Genomic DNA, 16,107 nt, shown 5'->3' on the forward strand with positions numbered 1-16,107 from the left:
ACAGCCGACAGACCGTCCGGAGTCCGGCGGCGGAGGCGGCCTCAGTCTACCACGAGCAGTCGAGTGTGGCGGTTACATCCGGTGTTCCGTAACGTACCGCACGTCACGTACGTTGGGTGTGCGCGTAACGCAAGCTGCGACTGCTGCTCCTGTTTTCCTCCGCCTGTCCTCCTGTCTGTCTGTTTGCCTACTCCTCTCTCTCTATCTCTATCTCACTTCTCTCTCACTTCTCTCTCTCTCTCTCTCTTCTCTCTCTTCTCTCTTCTCTCTCTCTCTTCTCTCTCTCTCTCTCTTCTCTCTTCTCTCTTCTCTCTCTCTCTCTCTCTCTCTTCTCTCTCTAACTTATCTCTCATTCCTCTCTTACCTCTCGCCCTCCGGTCAAACAGAGCGTGCGTTCCGCGAGATGGAACGTGCGAGCCGTTGTTGACGGGGAGGGTGGATGCGGCGCAGGAGGTGATCGTCGTGTTCGGTGGGTGTGCGCGCACGAAGCAAAGGATCCTCAAAAAGTTGGAGGAAGTACAGCGGGAGCCTGTGCGCGTCCAAGAGGAAGGCACTTCGAGATTCTGCGCCGACGGAGGCATCGCGACCATTCCCGGAGCGACGGGGGGCGGTCACCCAGGAGGCATTTTCAGAGGTGAGGCCCGATCGATCGAGTCGTCGTCCCACGTCCCCACGTCCCACCAAGTGCCGTGGCCCGAAGCTCATACCTACGTCCATGGGGCGGCGTTGCGAGTTTCTACCCTCCGCGACGTGACGCCGCACCAGGACAATGTGCATCTCTCCTCGGGCGTGTTAAAAACGACGAGCTCGATGGTACTCGGTGGGCTCGGCAACATCCTCGGATGCCATATCACCCAATGCTTGATACAGGATCCTCGACCACGGCGACCATGGCCTATGCGACGCCACGTGGAAATTCGCACGAGCCCGCGCGCGCGCGTGAATTCCTTCCTCCCCAGGGACGAAGTCATGGGGTACATTAGACGAGTAGAGTCGGCTTGCGTTGATGAGATTGGCTCTTTAAAATTGCGTCAAGGGTGACGAGGTACGTCGTTGTGCGCCTGCCACGGCCCTTCCATGGCTTCTATTAATACAAACGGATTATCATTCGAGCAAACATAATTATAGCGAAGGATCGATACTTGGCGCCCGGCCGCTGCCCGCGACTTTTCCAAGAAATGCACTCGACGCCTAATCACCGGCGCACTACATATGTTTAAGTGAATTGCATAAAATGTGTGCTGCTAGCTAATGCGTCGGGGTGCTTTGCCGTTGCGTTAGCCATCTCGGCGTGCAATAAATTCTACCACACTTTCTCGTCAAATTCGCCAAATTCACTAAATTTGACAAATTTTATATTATTCGATAGGATAGGATAGGATAGGATAGGATAGGATAGGATAGGATAGGATAGTATAGTATAGGATAGGATAGGATAGAAGCATTGATAAACGTGAATGAGCTAAAGGAACAAGAAAATTTTCCACTCCCTGCTGCGTCAGCCGGCATTTAATCAGTGCAACGCTACCCCAGTAATACTATCAACATGCGTGCATTGTCTTCTTCTTTTCTTGTATTATTTTTGTTGTTGTTGTTGTTGTTGTTGTTGTTGTTGTTGTTGAAAGGGGTTAATTTTTGGTAAATAGGCGTGCTGAGTACCTTGAAACGGCAGGTTTTACCGTTTGGGAGTCGTCGAGCGTGGAAAGTGCGAGGACGTCGGTACCGTAAGCTGCTGCTTTATAAACCAGCGCCACTTTATCTTCTAGCAACACTGAATGCGACGAATAATTTTTTTTTCTTTTTTATTCAGCCTCGCTACAATCTGGCAATTTATCGCAATTTATCGCAATTTATCGCAATTTATCGTAATATTATCGAGGCGCTCCCGTTTTTTACAACGCATCATCGTGTCCTTATTAAAAATCCGCGGCGGGTTATGGTGTCGATGAAAGAGGCGAAGATACGAATGGGAAGGATGGGCACGCGGTCGGTTGCCTTTGTATGCTTTTGGTGATAATCCAGCTACCGTAATCGCGGAATACAGCGTCGCACGATTTTTCCAGCAAATACGGCGGCGACGTACGTCTATACTACAAAATAAATATTGACTCGGTTGGCGAGGGGAGTGGGGCTGTTTTGTCGAGGTGCTTCGCTGCACACGACATCATTCCGTGTCACTCGGCCGTGGTAAATATCATCAAATGTCATTGTAATGTATCGTGGTAGAACGGCAGTTGGGACCGTCGATACCTCTCCCGTGTCCCTTTCCCTCGCATCCATCCTCATCCAGTGGATGATTCGCGACGGTTTTTGACAATCGGCCGAAATTCCCGACGCCTAAGTGACGTTATCGAAGTAGTGACTGTTTCTCACTTACACAGCTGCGCGGCAACATTTTTTTTGTTGGCTTTCATTTCCCTTTTGCTTCCCTAACTTTAATCATTATACGCGCGCGTGCGAATTTAAGGCGAGCTTGACGTTTTCGTAAATCATTATGAACCTCATGAACCAAATCACCACATTGGTTGCGAATGTACGGGGGAGGAGATTGAGGAGGACTCGTGGTTCCGGGAAATCGGTAGAAAACTCACGAGTCTTCAGCGAAATTCGCGAATTGTATTGTCGTCCAAAGGGTAGACGCGACTTGTCTTCCGACGTCCTAAAACCAACAACATCAACAACGACAACAACGACAACGACAACAACGACAACAACGACAACAACGACAACAACAACATTGACGACGACGACGACGACAACGACGACAAAAACAGCCGATAGGAATCGACCCCGATAAAAATAAAGATCGCTGGGACGGGGTAACGCTGGATGTCGATGAGGGTAGAGTGTAGAGCGGTAGAGTGTTGCGTAAGTGTGTGTGTAAGGCTTGCGAAAATGAGGCGCCTTATCAAACGGGACTCGAGGCTTTTTGCTCGTTGTCGACTTGCGCCGCTTAAAGGGACGGGTAAGGCGTGCGCGTGGCGCAATTAATTTCAGGTGAGTCGTCGGGGTTGCGCGAGCCGTGTGCCAGGAGGAGTAATCGAGGTTGGTCGATCGGCGCCGACGTCGGGTCGCGGCGATGGTGATTTATTCGTTGCCGATTTCGGAGGCTTTCGATGCGCCGATTCGAGGATGATTTCGTTCGGACGTTGGGCAATCGTTGGGTAGATTTGCGCGAGTTTGCCATTGCCAATGTTAGCGCGGATACGAGTAGTTTTGGTTGAGCCGACGTGGAGAAACGCGGCTCGCTTATCGACGTCCTTTCAATTCGCGATCGGTGAAAGACGGTGCGATTGGAATCATTGCGAATTTCGGCGGCGAGAATCGCTTTCGGCGCCCGCCAATTGAGAAATAAAATTAGCGAGGGAAAGGTGAATAATGCTTTATTAAGATTTATTATCGTGCCTCAGGCTCAAGTCCCTACATTCCCCTACCTTCGCTTTCATAATTTTCAGTATTTAATATGCGCATTAATGCGTACAAAGAGTGATGGGCTTCTTCTGTCTTTGTTAAAAAAATAAAATAAAAAAAAAAAAAAAAAAAAAAAAAAAAATTGTCTCCGACAATTCGTTTATTGCTTTGGAGCGAAGGTATTTAGTAGGGAAGGTAACGACGAGTCCCATGACATATTACGGGCATTCATGTGAATTATCCATACACGTATTTAGCATTCTTCCTCTATAAATATTAATTGCACATTAATGATCGACTATAATGATACATGTGTTATTTGGCATTAGTATTGTGAATTGAAAGGAGATAGACGCGAAGAGTATGGGGACTTCCACTACAAGGAGGACCTAATGTCTCGCATGCCTTTCAAAAGAATAGTAACGATGGCTTCTTTCACAAACTTTGTTTTTCTCTTTTAGCTCACATGGACGCATAATAAATCTCTAAACCAGTTTTAAATCTTTGAGACTAGATAAAATGAAATGCATAAACTATTTTTTTTTTTTACCCACTAGATGCTAATTTTAATTTCTGAAAGACCGAACGCGGTGGTAATTCTTAGATGCTCTGGTATCACACAGATAGGCACACGCAGCCACGCACACGCGCGTAGCCCCCAGATAAAAAATTGTACATCTGTTAGATTGTATGAGAAAAGTGTATTAAACTTTCTTTTAACTCCGTCTTATTATCATCAACCTTTTTACATCGTCCTTATATAAAAAAGGAAAAAAAAACAGAGTTTGACGACGAACAATAAATCTTAAGAATACATAATATTACATATACATTAAATTTACAAATAGGAATGAACGAGTTTTTAAATGACAATTACTCGTTAAATTTTCTCTTATAAACAATATTCTTATTTATTTAGAGCCTAAAAACCAGAATGGGCCACTGTATTTCATAAAGTTTTTATTAGTTAGGCATAGACAGTAGCGACCATTAAATTGAAAAAGTTTAAAAATATAATATTTTTCTCCGCGTATAACCTTCAATAAATCGCAAATGATTTATCGAAAAAGTTTAAGAATTTAAATTACACAAATTAAGCCGTATTACAATGGAAATAGAGTCGGGTGCTTATCAATATTAAATCATCAAATAAATAAGTATCGCGACGATAAATGCATGATTAATTCTATGAAATATTGAATTCTTCACCGAACATACTTTAAACATGCACGTCGCATTGTTAAACTATGATTCAATCATTCGTAACTGCATTAAATTACTTTCACATACGTCTTCTTCAAGTATTTGCTTCAAACATGTTTTGATGCTGGGCTATAAGGAGCGCGTCACGACGCGCATTCCACTCAACTAAAAGAGAAAAGAGAAAAATTGAAAATTAAAAACCGAAGAGTAAGTCTCGAGAAAAAGGTTAGCACTTAATCAAAGGGAATTTCACAACCACAAATGTCTCTATAAACGAGGGAGGAATACGAGGGAGGGAGTGACGGGCGGGAGGTCGAGGTTAAACATCCCAAGAGAGAGAGAGAGAGAGAGAGAGAGAGAGAGAGAGAGAGGACAGAAAAGAAATATCGCTCGAGTCTGGCAGCATCGACGCCGTAATGAAGTCTTTAACTGCACGTCAGCATTTATTGTTATGCAACGAACGGGGGCCCAAATACTACAATGCTTAGAAGAGGGGCCCGTAACTGCCGGGGATAAGTAGGATTCTACATTATCGGCTCCTCTATTCACTGCGAAGATGAAAAGTGACCGTCGTGTTCCTTTTTCAGTTTTTCTTCCTGCCGGTTTCTTCTCCAATAAATTCGCTTCCTATAAATTTGTAAGGCATGATTTTCGGGTCAATTAAAGACGGAAATGAGCCACCGGACACTCCTAGCCGGTAAGAAGTGGACGATGCGCATGACAAGAGGGGTCCCTCGGTTATTTTTAAATTATGGCTGTAATTAAGGGGACATCGTACTGGATAAACGGCATAAGAGATGACTAATCGTCGGGCAGCTCGAGATTAGTGAGCGAGCTTGCGAGAGAGTGAGAGAGTTAGAGAGATAGAGCGAGATGGAGAGATAGATATATATATATATATATATATAGAGAGAGAGAGAGAGAGAGAGAGAGAGAGAGAGCGTGAGCGTGTGTGTGTGAGATAAGTTGGACGAAAAACGTAGCTCACAAATGCGAAATTTTATCAATCGATAGTGCGAGGAATTCGGTTTGCTCTGTCGATTGATTGGACCGCGGTGATATTCCGTTTTATTATAATCGCAAAACGATGTGGTCCCGCTGAGCGGCAATCGTAGTGCTCCGGTCATCATAAAGGACGTAAAAGAAGCGAAACGAGATGAAAAAGGAAGATGAAAAAAGGGGGGGGGGGTGAAATATGAAGAATAAAGGGCAATCGCTAGACCTTTAAATTGAACGGCTGTAATTTGCATTTAATTTCTTATGCGTCTCGTTTTAGGCAGAGCTGTTACGCATTCGACGTCCTTCGTTACTTTACCGAGAGCCGGTCGTTCGTTCGGTCGGGCTAAAATTTCTCTCGATAAAATTTTGTGGGATAAATTTTCGATCGCGGGGCATGCGACCGAGAAAATTAGTTGTGCAGGGCATCGTTATCGGTTAAGCGCCCCGTAAAGCAACAGATCTCGCGTCGAAATTACGAGCTACGATTATTCAATGTAGGGTGCATCCTTGCCCGCCGCGTTTTTCTCCCGTTGCGAATGAATGCGGGGAAGAGATATTTATCAGTCCGAGGCAAATTATTGAATCATAGCGACAGCATCGGCAGCATCCAGCTTAAACATGTAATGCGCTTGACACCGAGACACTCTCGTTTGCTATTTGGCTTCGTGTGTGTACAGATATGCGGCGCGCATTCCGGAACTACTAAGCCCGGATTTATACTTATAAGCGCGGACGATTATCTCTACGGCCAATCGCATTATTCAATTTGCATGTTGCGCACGCGCCTATCTAATGCGCAGGCGCACATGTGCGTATTGGTAAATATGACTGGCGCTGTGCGATGCGAAGAGACGCAAAAGTGGGACGGCATCGCCAAGAGCAAAAAGAAATACCAAACGTCCGTGAGTTCGGAGGAATAAAGCGCGGATCGATTGGGATTTATGTCCTGCGCGTATTTTCGTTTCGTTCTTGATTTTGCAATCGAGCTCGCTTCATCTATTAGTTACTTTATTCGTTTGTTTTGATTTGGGACACGGGTGGGGTTTTTTCTTTTTCTTTTTCTTTTTCTTTTTTTTTTTTAACTTTTAACTTTTTAATATGATAATACGCGGACGATTAATTACATTTGCATTTTTAATGGCTCGCAAAGCTGGTCGATCGATTTTATAAAATAGCAAAGTGTGCAGAGCGCGTTAAATTAAGAATGAAAAATGTTTCGGCATTATGGGCAATGTATATTTAAATTTCTATCGATGGCGACCAAAATATTTGATTAAAACTAAATTATTATCATGTTCCATTAAGAATAAGAATGTCATACTTTAATATCGAAGGACGATTTTACTCGCGTTATTTTGATTATTATATTACAAGTAAATACGTCGTCGATATTTTTTCTTTTTCTTTTTCTTTTTGTTTTTTGTTTTTGTTTGTTTTTGTTTTGTAATGAAATATAATGATCGAGTTGAGTTAACATCAATGTATAATAATAAATCGGTATGGTAAATACACGATAAAGCAATTTTAATGGGACGTAAAGCATGTGGAAATAGCCATCTTGAAATTTGGATTCTTATGAGTATGCTAGAGTGAAGCTGAGAATATATATATATATATATATATATATATATATATATATATGGGGTGGGGTATCGGTTTACATTTTCGCTAATGCAAATTAAATGCTCATGCAGTAAGGCGAATGTAATGGCAATGTGACAGGGCAAAAACATCGATATCAGCGCCATAATATAATGCTAACCTTTAAAAGGTCGTTTTTTACAGCAATTATTTTTCGCATGTGAACTGTCGCATTGAATTCCTGCGTTCAAGTTTATTTGTGTGTACGCTGATGACGTCGTTCCGTGTTCATCTTATAGTTCCATTGACGTAAGATCAGTGAGAAGAAAAGCGGGGCGAGCGGGGTGAACAGGGAGAGCCGAGAGAGCCGAGAGATGAACTAAACGCGTTAATCGCACCTCCACGATGAAATTCACGAGTTGTGTTGTTCCCGCGAGCGGTTTTTTCTCTCTTCGTCTCTTTTTCTTTCTCTTTCCACTCGTCGTTTTCTTAGGAACGGGAGAAAGGTCAAGGGGATCAAGGTTGCCGAGGTTTCTCTCTCTCTCTCTCTCTCTCTCTCTCTCTCTCTCTCTCTCTCTCTCTCTCTCAGGCGATTAAAGCAATTACGAAAGAAAAAATGCGCGCGAGCGAGTAGTTTGTAAAAGAGGTAGAATTTTTCTTTTTCGTCGTATATGATCTTTTCTTCGCTTTAAGGCTCCATTTTTTTCCCCACCTCTTTTTCGTTGTTGCTGTTGTTGCTGAAGGTAGTCCTAACTCTCGTAAAATATTTTTTACGACGCGTGCATTGTGCATATGTATACTAATGCGCATGATTTTGCGCGTGTGTGTTTGCTCGCGTATATGCGCTTGGATTTTATGGTGGAGCATTGCCGCGACAGAAAAAAAGGTCTACGCAGAAATTATGCATTTATACGTGTGGACTCAAAGGGACGGTAACTTACAAGAGTTACTTAAATTGCCGAATGATTGATTTAATGGCGTGAAATGCGATGCAAATAAAAGATATTTGTTTCAGTTCCGGAATTTTCGAGCGACAGCACACGGCCATTGCAGCCTCACGCTCGCGCAAGTTGTAAATATTGCGCAATACGCGCGTACCTAAGCGCGCATCTGTTGATAAGGGAATTTTCGTGGCTTACACGGATTCAAGCGAGTCCATGGGTGTTTAATCGTTATTTAATAGGATTACGTAACCCGCGCGATTATTTACCGAGTTATTACTTTTTTTTTTTTTTTTTTTTTATCTTTTTTCTTAATTCTGCTTTCAAATGCTGATTTTTTAAACAATCGGGTTTTATTCAACTCGTGGAGAATCAAATCATTTATAGAACAGAATAACTATTGATTATTAAATTATCAAACAGGCGAGCATATTTTCATAATATTATAGTTTACGTGCGCGGTATAAAGGCTATCGGTTTATTACCACGTAATTACAAAATTTATAGCTACACCTACGCTTAAATAGTAACTCAAAGTTCACATGAATCTCATATTTTAAAACAAACACTGTATAGTTTTTAATGTACGATATTCAGTTATTCATAATATTGCATTTAGATGGCGACTGTATAACTCAAGAGTTTTATTATTATTTGCATTGTTATGAATAATGAAAAGAATTTGTCAATTAATGAACATTGCGCTTATGCATGTATTTTGGCTTTCGAGAACTTTTGATTAAATTACAATTTTCATATCAGTTGAATGCAGTACACCTAAAATCATATCTGAACGATCACGGTTTCGATTTGTGACTATAATTTAATCGATATCCGTAAAGTTTTTATAAGTTATTGGGTTACACAATCGTGTGAGCATGCATGCGCAAATAATTTGTCGAATGATGAAAAACAATTGAAAAACTTGAACTAATAAAATTTAAAGTAGCAATCAGAAAGTGGTTTAATATTGGTAAATAGGTAGCGGAGTCCTAAAATCAATCAATTACTCTTTTATCACTTCGTGCTTCGTACAAATTAATGTAATAATACATATGTATATCATAAAATTAATGAAATAGTAGTAGAAATCCCAGGCAAATATAGTAAAAATGTGTTTCTCTACTCTTTGGTATTATCGAGTTATTTACATGGGCGATTAAAATTAATTTTAGTAATTTCTGATAACATCGGAGCATTATAAACATCGAGTTAATAGCCCGAAAACAAATAAAATAGAAGAAATTTAAACATTACATTCGTTATTTTGTGTTAATCAAAATTGTTTGGATTGAAACTCGTGTAAACGAGTCTATGAGCTAACGTGTATCTGTAAATTGAATATTTCGAAAGATTAGTGATTAGAATTAATTAGAATTTTCGGTACGCGCGTGTGTGTGGGGGAGGCAACAGTTGGTTAAAAGGTAAAAAAATTAAAAGTTGTTATTCCGGTTGACCGTAATAGATCGATATAATCTTCGTCAGATAAAATAATAATTATTCTGTTTGTGTTATTTTTGTAAATAGTTTTACCCAATACTTTGTTGTAATGTTTGTGTGTGTGTGTGTGTGTGTGTGTGTGTGTGTGTTTTTTTTTTTAACGTAAATTTATAGTAACTAGTGAGATGGTAGAAATTTCAAATGGTAAAATAGAGTCTCGTACATTATTTCTCATTATTCCTTCACAACTAAGAGTCATACGATAAGAAGGTCATAATCTAAATTAGGAACTAATATTCGACGTGAATAGTGATTTTTGCAATAATCATAATTTTTGAAGTTTAGATTTTAGATTACAAATTTTTTTAAATATAAATGGCATTTAGTCGTATGTCATGTTATTTCATTTCAATGAAATCATAATATCGTTATTGGAATATAAAATTTTATTTCTTTTTTTGCACGGAAATTCGTATTAATCATGTCTATCTCGCGCGGCATAATATACACGAACTAATAGCATGACAAATGCAAATGTAAAGTAATAAGTCGTAATTGCTTTTTGTTGTTGTTGTTGTTGTTGTTGTTGTTGTTGTTGTTGTTGTTGTTGTTGTTGTTGTTTTTACAGTAATTGAAAATCTAAATTGAAAAAAAACTTGGCTATAACGAACTTAATGTTTGTACAGATATTATTGAAAAGTGCACTTAACGTAGCGGCAGATATCTCTTAAAACCTTTAAGATATAAACGCAGGTGAGTAGTTTTAGGAAAATACATATAGCCGGTGTAAAGTAAAGCACATTTGGCTGATTATTTATTATTTATGAGGAAAGAACAAACCTTATTCAAGCATCCAACTCGAATGGAACCTACTTTTCATAATTCACATCAGATTCACAGTTTACGTTAGCAACCTAAGTAGCTCATCGAACCATTCCGTAAGTTTACTTTCTTGCGCGTGCGCGTTGTGCAAGCGGTCGATAAGCTACACGAACAAAACACTCGCATAGCGCGCATAAGAGAAGAATCAAATGGAAGAAATCGATGGGGATGTGAGGAGGGGGGGGGGTGGTTGGGCGGTAGGGCGAGAGGGAGGGAAGAGTGAAAATTTTTATCTCATAATTGACCTCGAGTTAGCGAAGTTTATCACAGTCGTTTTGCGTCCGAGACGAGAAATAGCGTAACGGCATTCGACTCGCCGTCTCAGCCTTTTTTAGTCCCAACCTCTTCGCGAGCCTCTACGAAGTACGGATTCCATTGGATCTTTTTTATAGAAGCTTTCGGTAGAAGATCGATGATTTTGAAGCGGGACCTCCTCTCCCCATCTAAACTGGCAATCTATTTTTCGGTCAAACGAGTAGGGAGGCATTGGAGCGGCGATTCCAAATAGGTCCGCCGTCTACGTTAATAATGCGACGTACCAATGCGATCGAGGTGATTCATCACGCAAAGTTTTTTAAAAGTCGAGATGAAGAATGGGAGGATTATATAGACGCCGCGATGCGAGATAAAAAATGGGAGGGCGGTGGGTGGGAAATCATCAAAAATCATTCGATGGAAAGTGATTGGCGTTGGAAGGGACCGGCACAATTGGCAGGGAAATGACAGCCGTGCTCACCCATAACAATGCGATATTAAACGCGAAATTAAAGGCGCAATTACCGATGATAATCAAGTGCATCCACGCGCTCGCTTTCCCGCGCATTTTCGAGCGACATTTCGAGCGCTGCTCGAGACTACGGAGAAAGAAAGGTTTCCGGTGGCGCGCGGCCCCGGCCGGAGATAACCGGTTTTCGGTTCTCTCCCGGCTCGCTAATCGATTTTACGATTCCGCGCCGCCGTTGCCCGGCTACCGTGCTGAGAGAAAGAAATTCGACGGGGGACGCGGAGAGAAAAGGAAGAGCGACCGAAGAAAGGAGAGAGAAAAAAAGGTAACGAGGATCATTGGGCTCGTCCGTAGCTATCGCCTCTCTTTGCTAGGCGTACGTACGTATAACGGGAGGTCGTTAGTAAATAGTGGAGTCCGGCTTTTATTATTTTCGAGAATCTTGAGCGACGCGACTCAAAGTTATAATTATACGAGAGAGAAGTCGGGGAATGTCGACGCTCTGACTTTTTTTTTTTATTATAGCGGTATTAGATACATGAAGATATTCCGAGATTGTGTGCAAATAAGAAGAAGAAAGTTTTTTTCCTCGCGCCTGTTGCGCTTTTCTTCTGTCTGTCACCTAGCGGCGAACACCGAGTGGGGGAGAGCGGTAGGGATGGAATGGGATGGGATGGGATGGGATGGGAGGGGGGGGGGGGGTTGTTGGTGTCGAGCTGCAACATTCTTCAATTATTAATAATTAAGGCGAAAAATATGTCGTTTGAATGGAAACGGGAGACTTAGATGCTTTTAGCGAAAGCCGACCGTCGACTCTGCTTTCATTTGGTCCGCCTCGGCGACCGGGACGGAGCTTCATTTACCTTCGGCCAAGAGAACACACAGTATTTGTAATACGCGCGGTACTTAAAATGATATTATAAAAATAGTTGTAATATCATTGCTAGTGCCGTTGATTTATATAATTACCGCGAAATTTCATTCTATAATCAATTATTTTTTTGTTTTATACGTCCCATAAAAGGCATAATTATCCGAACCTTTACCAATTTATATGCTAATCAAAACAACATTACGAATATTTTAAGAATTAATCATACGGAGGTATATATTTTTCTTTCTTTTAAGTCATTTTATGATGGGCGTTGAATTCATTAGGAATATACGAAGCCGAATATACCTTAAGAATATTATAAAAATTGAAAAATGTGCCGAGTTCGGCTTTTATAGAATTCCAGAATGAAGCTTTGCGATAAAAACTTCTTAAAACATTCTTAACTGAAAACAGATGTTGATGAAAAATTAAAATGCCCAGTTTTTCATATAAAGCTATAATATCTTATCGTCGTATAAATCGCGAATGTGTGATAAACCAATGGGCAGATGGGTAAGAGAAAAATTGAAGGAAATTTAACGATATTCCTCTAAACACTCGAGTTGACAGAAACTCGGCGTTACATGGGGATTTGGAAAGGGAAGGGACGAGGAAAATTTGCACTAATAAGCAAAATCGAGACGGCTAATCGCCAAGGCTACCGAGGGATATAAACGCGATCTTGCAGGATCTTTCCGACAATTTCATAGTGATTGGTAATCGCGGTCCGAGAAATTACGGTATAGCCCGTGCGTCTGTGAGAAAATGAGCATTTTCGCTCGACTGAAAATTATCTGATTTGCAGCAAATTCCCATTGCTATTGATTCTTCTTCTTCTTTTTTTTTTATTTATTTTTTTTTTTTTTTTTGAGAGATGACAATGATAATAATAATAATAAATAAATAAATAAATGAACCAATTAATGAATAGTGCTGATTTTATCGCTCGAATTTTTAATGAAAACTAAATAAAAATATTGCAAACTAATGACAATTCTTTTCTGTTATAATATAAAAGAATGCTTTATACTTTTGGTAAAGAGGCTACTTATTATGCATTTTATAATTTATAAATCTATCTATCGGCCATCGTCTTCATGATATAATTTCTACAATGAACTAACTAACGACGTATACGAACAACGTTAAGTTATCTGTCGAGCGAGTTTATTGTTATCGTGTAATCGTCCATGTTGCTTCGAAATATCTGTAAAATTGTCTTTTTAGAAAAATTTTTCCTAAAAGGCTAATGGAATAAGTATAAATAATGGATTGAAAACTATGAATGGCAATATGTATAACGACGTGGAAAATAATGTGAAAGTAAATTGAAAATGGGGATATTACAAAAAAATTAAATATATATCATCCGGTGAAAAGCAAATTGCAGAGCTGAAAACTCGCTGATTACTATAATTTAATCAGTTCCTCTAATTGATCTCGTACGTAGTACTAATTTTAAATGGCAAATTGTGCCTTTTCGAAGACGGCCAACTTGCGTTAAAAAAATTTATCACTTTATAATTTCCATAGGGAGCAGACAGTGCGTGCTTTCCATGAACGTTGGTATAAATTTTAAGCACAATCCTTGGTATTGTAAAAATTCCGTTACACTCTTAGGCCTTTAAGCCAACAAATTTTGCATTCGGCATTTGCAATGCTCTCTAGAGGCATGCAATATTTATTAGGAAGTGGCTTAGAGGAAAGAGAGATGCAGTTGCTGGGATCCGAATCTCGTATTATCTACGATCTGTACACACCTGTGGATAAAATAAAGTACATCGAGCCCGTTAGAGAGATAGGGGGAGGCAGGAAGAGAGAGAGAGAGAGAGAGAGAGAGAGTGAGAGTGAGAGTGAGAGAGCGCGATGGGGGGGGGATACTTTGTAAAATCAAGTGCATGCATGTTGAAAGCGCGTGGCATCGTATGGGCTATTAATTCTTCGCGGTACGTATTCAAGCGAAGCAATTCGCTCTTGATTCGCGCGACAAAATTCCAACGTAAACCCATCGTTCTTTATCCCCTTTCCCACTGCTGTTAGATCCTGCAGTCGCCCTACCGTCTACCCTAGCCCTCACCGATCAGCGACGGGCAACAAACGCAGACTCAAACTCACTTGCTCTCGACTTACTTTCGCCTTCCGTCTTCTTCTTCTCGCATTACTCGTCGCGTGAATTTCTCCCCGACGCGTATTGAAAATCATCCCGAGGAAATGACTCCGAGCAATCGATATCCGTTCGCCCGTTCGCTCGCGGCCTCCCTTTTATCGCTCGCCTTCATCCGCCTTTCCATTGTGCGCACTTCCAACTTGGTTGTCGTCGTGCGGGCCTCTCCCCCAGCCACCGTGGGACCATTTTCAATGTCCTTCTCCGTCCCTCTTTCTCCGTATTGTAGGTCTGCGCGTAATGCCGCGGCAGCGATGTATCTTATCAATCGGGGTGAAAGTGACGTCGCTTCTTCGCTAGCGTATACCCGATACAAATTTAGAAAGTCGATCGTTCTTCGCGTACGTGCGCGTTTCCTTCTGGGTCTTCGCTCTCCCCCTCTCCCCTTCATCCATTTCCATTTCCCTCGCCCTCTTTTCCATTTCCCTCGTCCTCCCCGCCCCAGACGGAAAGACACATTCCGAGTACACAAGGGAGACGAAAATCTCGCTGATATAATTTACGAAGTCGTAGTAGGCCTTTCTTTTTTACCCTAGTACAGTTTTTCGAAAGCCTTTCATTCGATTTCCCTCCCCGACCCCTCTTTCCACCTTCTTTTCTTAACTCGCTCTCTCGCTCTCTCTATCTCTCTCTCTCTCTCTCTCTTGATTTTCCCCTTCCATACTTTCTAATTTTAATCTTTGTCAAATGAGCGCCGCCGTGCAATACGTTATTAAAAGAGGCGCGCGTCGTGAATAAGATGAGGAGGGAAGAGCGAGGCGGAAAATTGTATAAATAACACTTTCACGCGAGCGACGATTGTGTCGGACGTCTTGCAAGAGGTGGGAAATATGTTTTACGCGGGAGGCGCAAACTTGGCTAGCCTACCCGCATTTCTCCGCTACTTTGCTCTTTCTTTTGCAATTAGCCGCACGCGCGTTAAGAATGTCAGACTTTTCTCTTTGCTCGAGAAATTTTTACTCCTGATCGTAATCGAGTTACGAGATCCATCGATAATATTACAATCGATGAGTACCGTGTGGAATGCTCTCGCGATCTCGCGCGATCGTGAGTACAGGAAAGAAGGAGAGTCTAAGCGTAGGTTTAAGCGGCGAAACCAGGGAAAGTCTTTGACGTTCTTGATTTAATCGACTCGACATTAACGTAGTGACGAAATTTTATACTTTTTAAAGCCGATTAGTTTTTGCTTATAAGCCGAGTTTTGGACCTACGTCGCACGAGAAGTTATTAGCCACATGCTACTTATTATACCCGAGAACTTGAGACGAAAGCGAATTGAAAAGGTGCGGAAACAGCGTGAGGCGCCCGACGGGACTCTTATATCCAAATCTTCAAGGATCTTACTGTCGGGTTTGCAGGTCCCCGTGGAGGTGCAAGTGAATCATCGCCGCACAATGAAACTCCCATGGACGTTGCGCGCTGAATAAACCTGGATAATCCGTCGCGCGAATGCAGCCAGGACATTAGATGCGTAGTAAGAGGAGGCGAAGTATCTTGTTTGTACTTGGACTGTACTAATTAAGAGGCGAGAGAACGTATTATCGAGAAGAATTGGGTGAAATGAAAATTCCAGAGGCTGGGCCGGATTATAATTTTACACTCGTAAATCGCGTGCGAGACAATCAAAGGAGGTCCACGCCGATGTATATCCGCACCATGAATATGTGCTTCGAAGTGCCTCGATTCGCAAAGCTTCGGTAGCTTTCTTTCTTTTTTCTTTTTTTTTTTTAATTATTACATCGAGTACTTGTAAGAATTCAGGATAACATGATATATATATATAACATGTGTAGTATTTTCTTTATTTTAAGATATTGATCTGTTTTCGTGCTGAAAGTGCCTACTATATATATATATAACATGTGTAGTATTTTGTTTATTTTAAGAT

At 41.4% G+C, this 16,107-nt stretch overlaps 1 protein-coding gene across 1 annotated transcript in view; it reads left to right on the forward strand.

Annotated features, from left to right (window-relative positions):
* The first annotated feature begins 384 nt into the window (after positions 1 to 384).
* The window catches only part of smash (smallish), a 204,389-nt gene continuing 188,666 nt past the window's right edge, over positions 385 to 16,107 (forward strand). Inside the window, exon 1 of the mRNA XM_011495743.1 lies at positions 385 to 634. The gene's annotated coding sequence lies outside the window, so the exon portion shown is untranslated. The remainder of the gene's footprint in view (positions 635 to 16,107) is intronic.

The sequence above is a fragment of the Ceratosolen solmsi genome, unplaced genomic scaffold (assembly GCF_000503995.2).
Source record: "Ceratosolen solmsi marchali unplaced genomic scaffold, CerSol_1.0 scaffold11, whole genome shotgun sequence".
Classification (NCBI taxonomy): domain Eukaryota; kingdom Metazoa; phylum Arthropoda; class Insecta; order Hymenoptera; family Agaonidae; genus Ceratosolen; species Ceratosolen solmsi.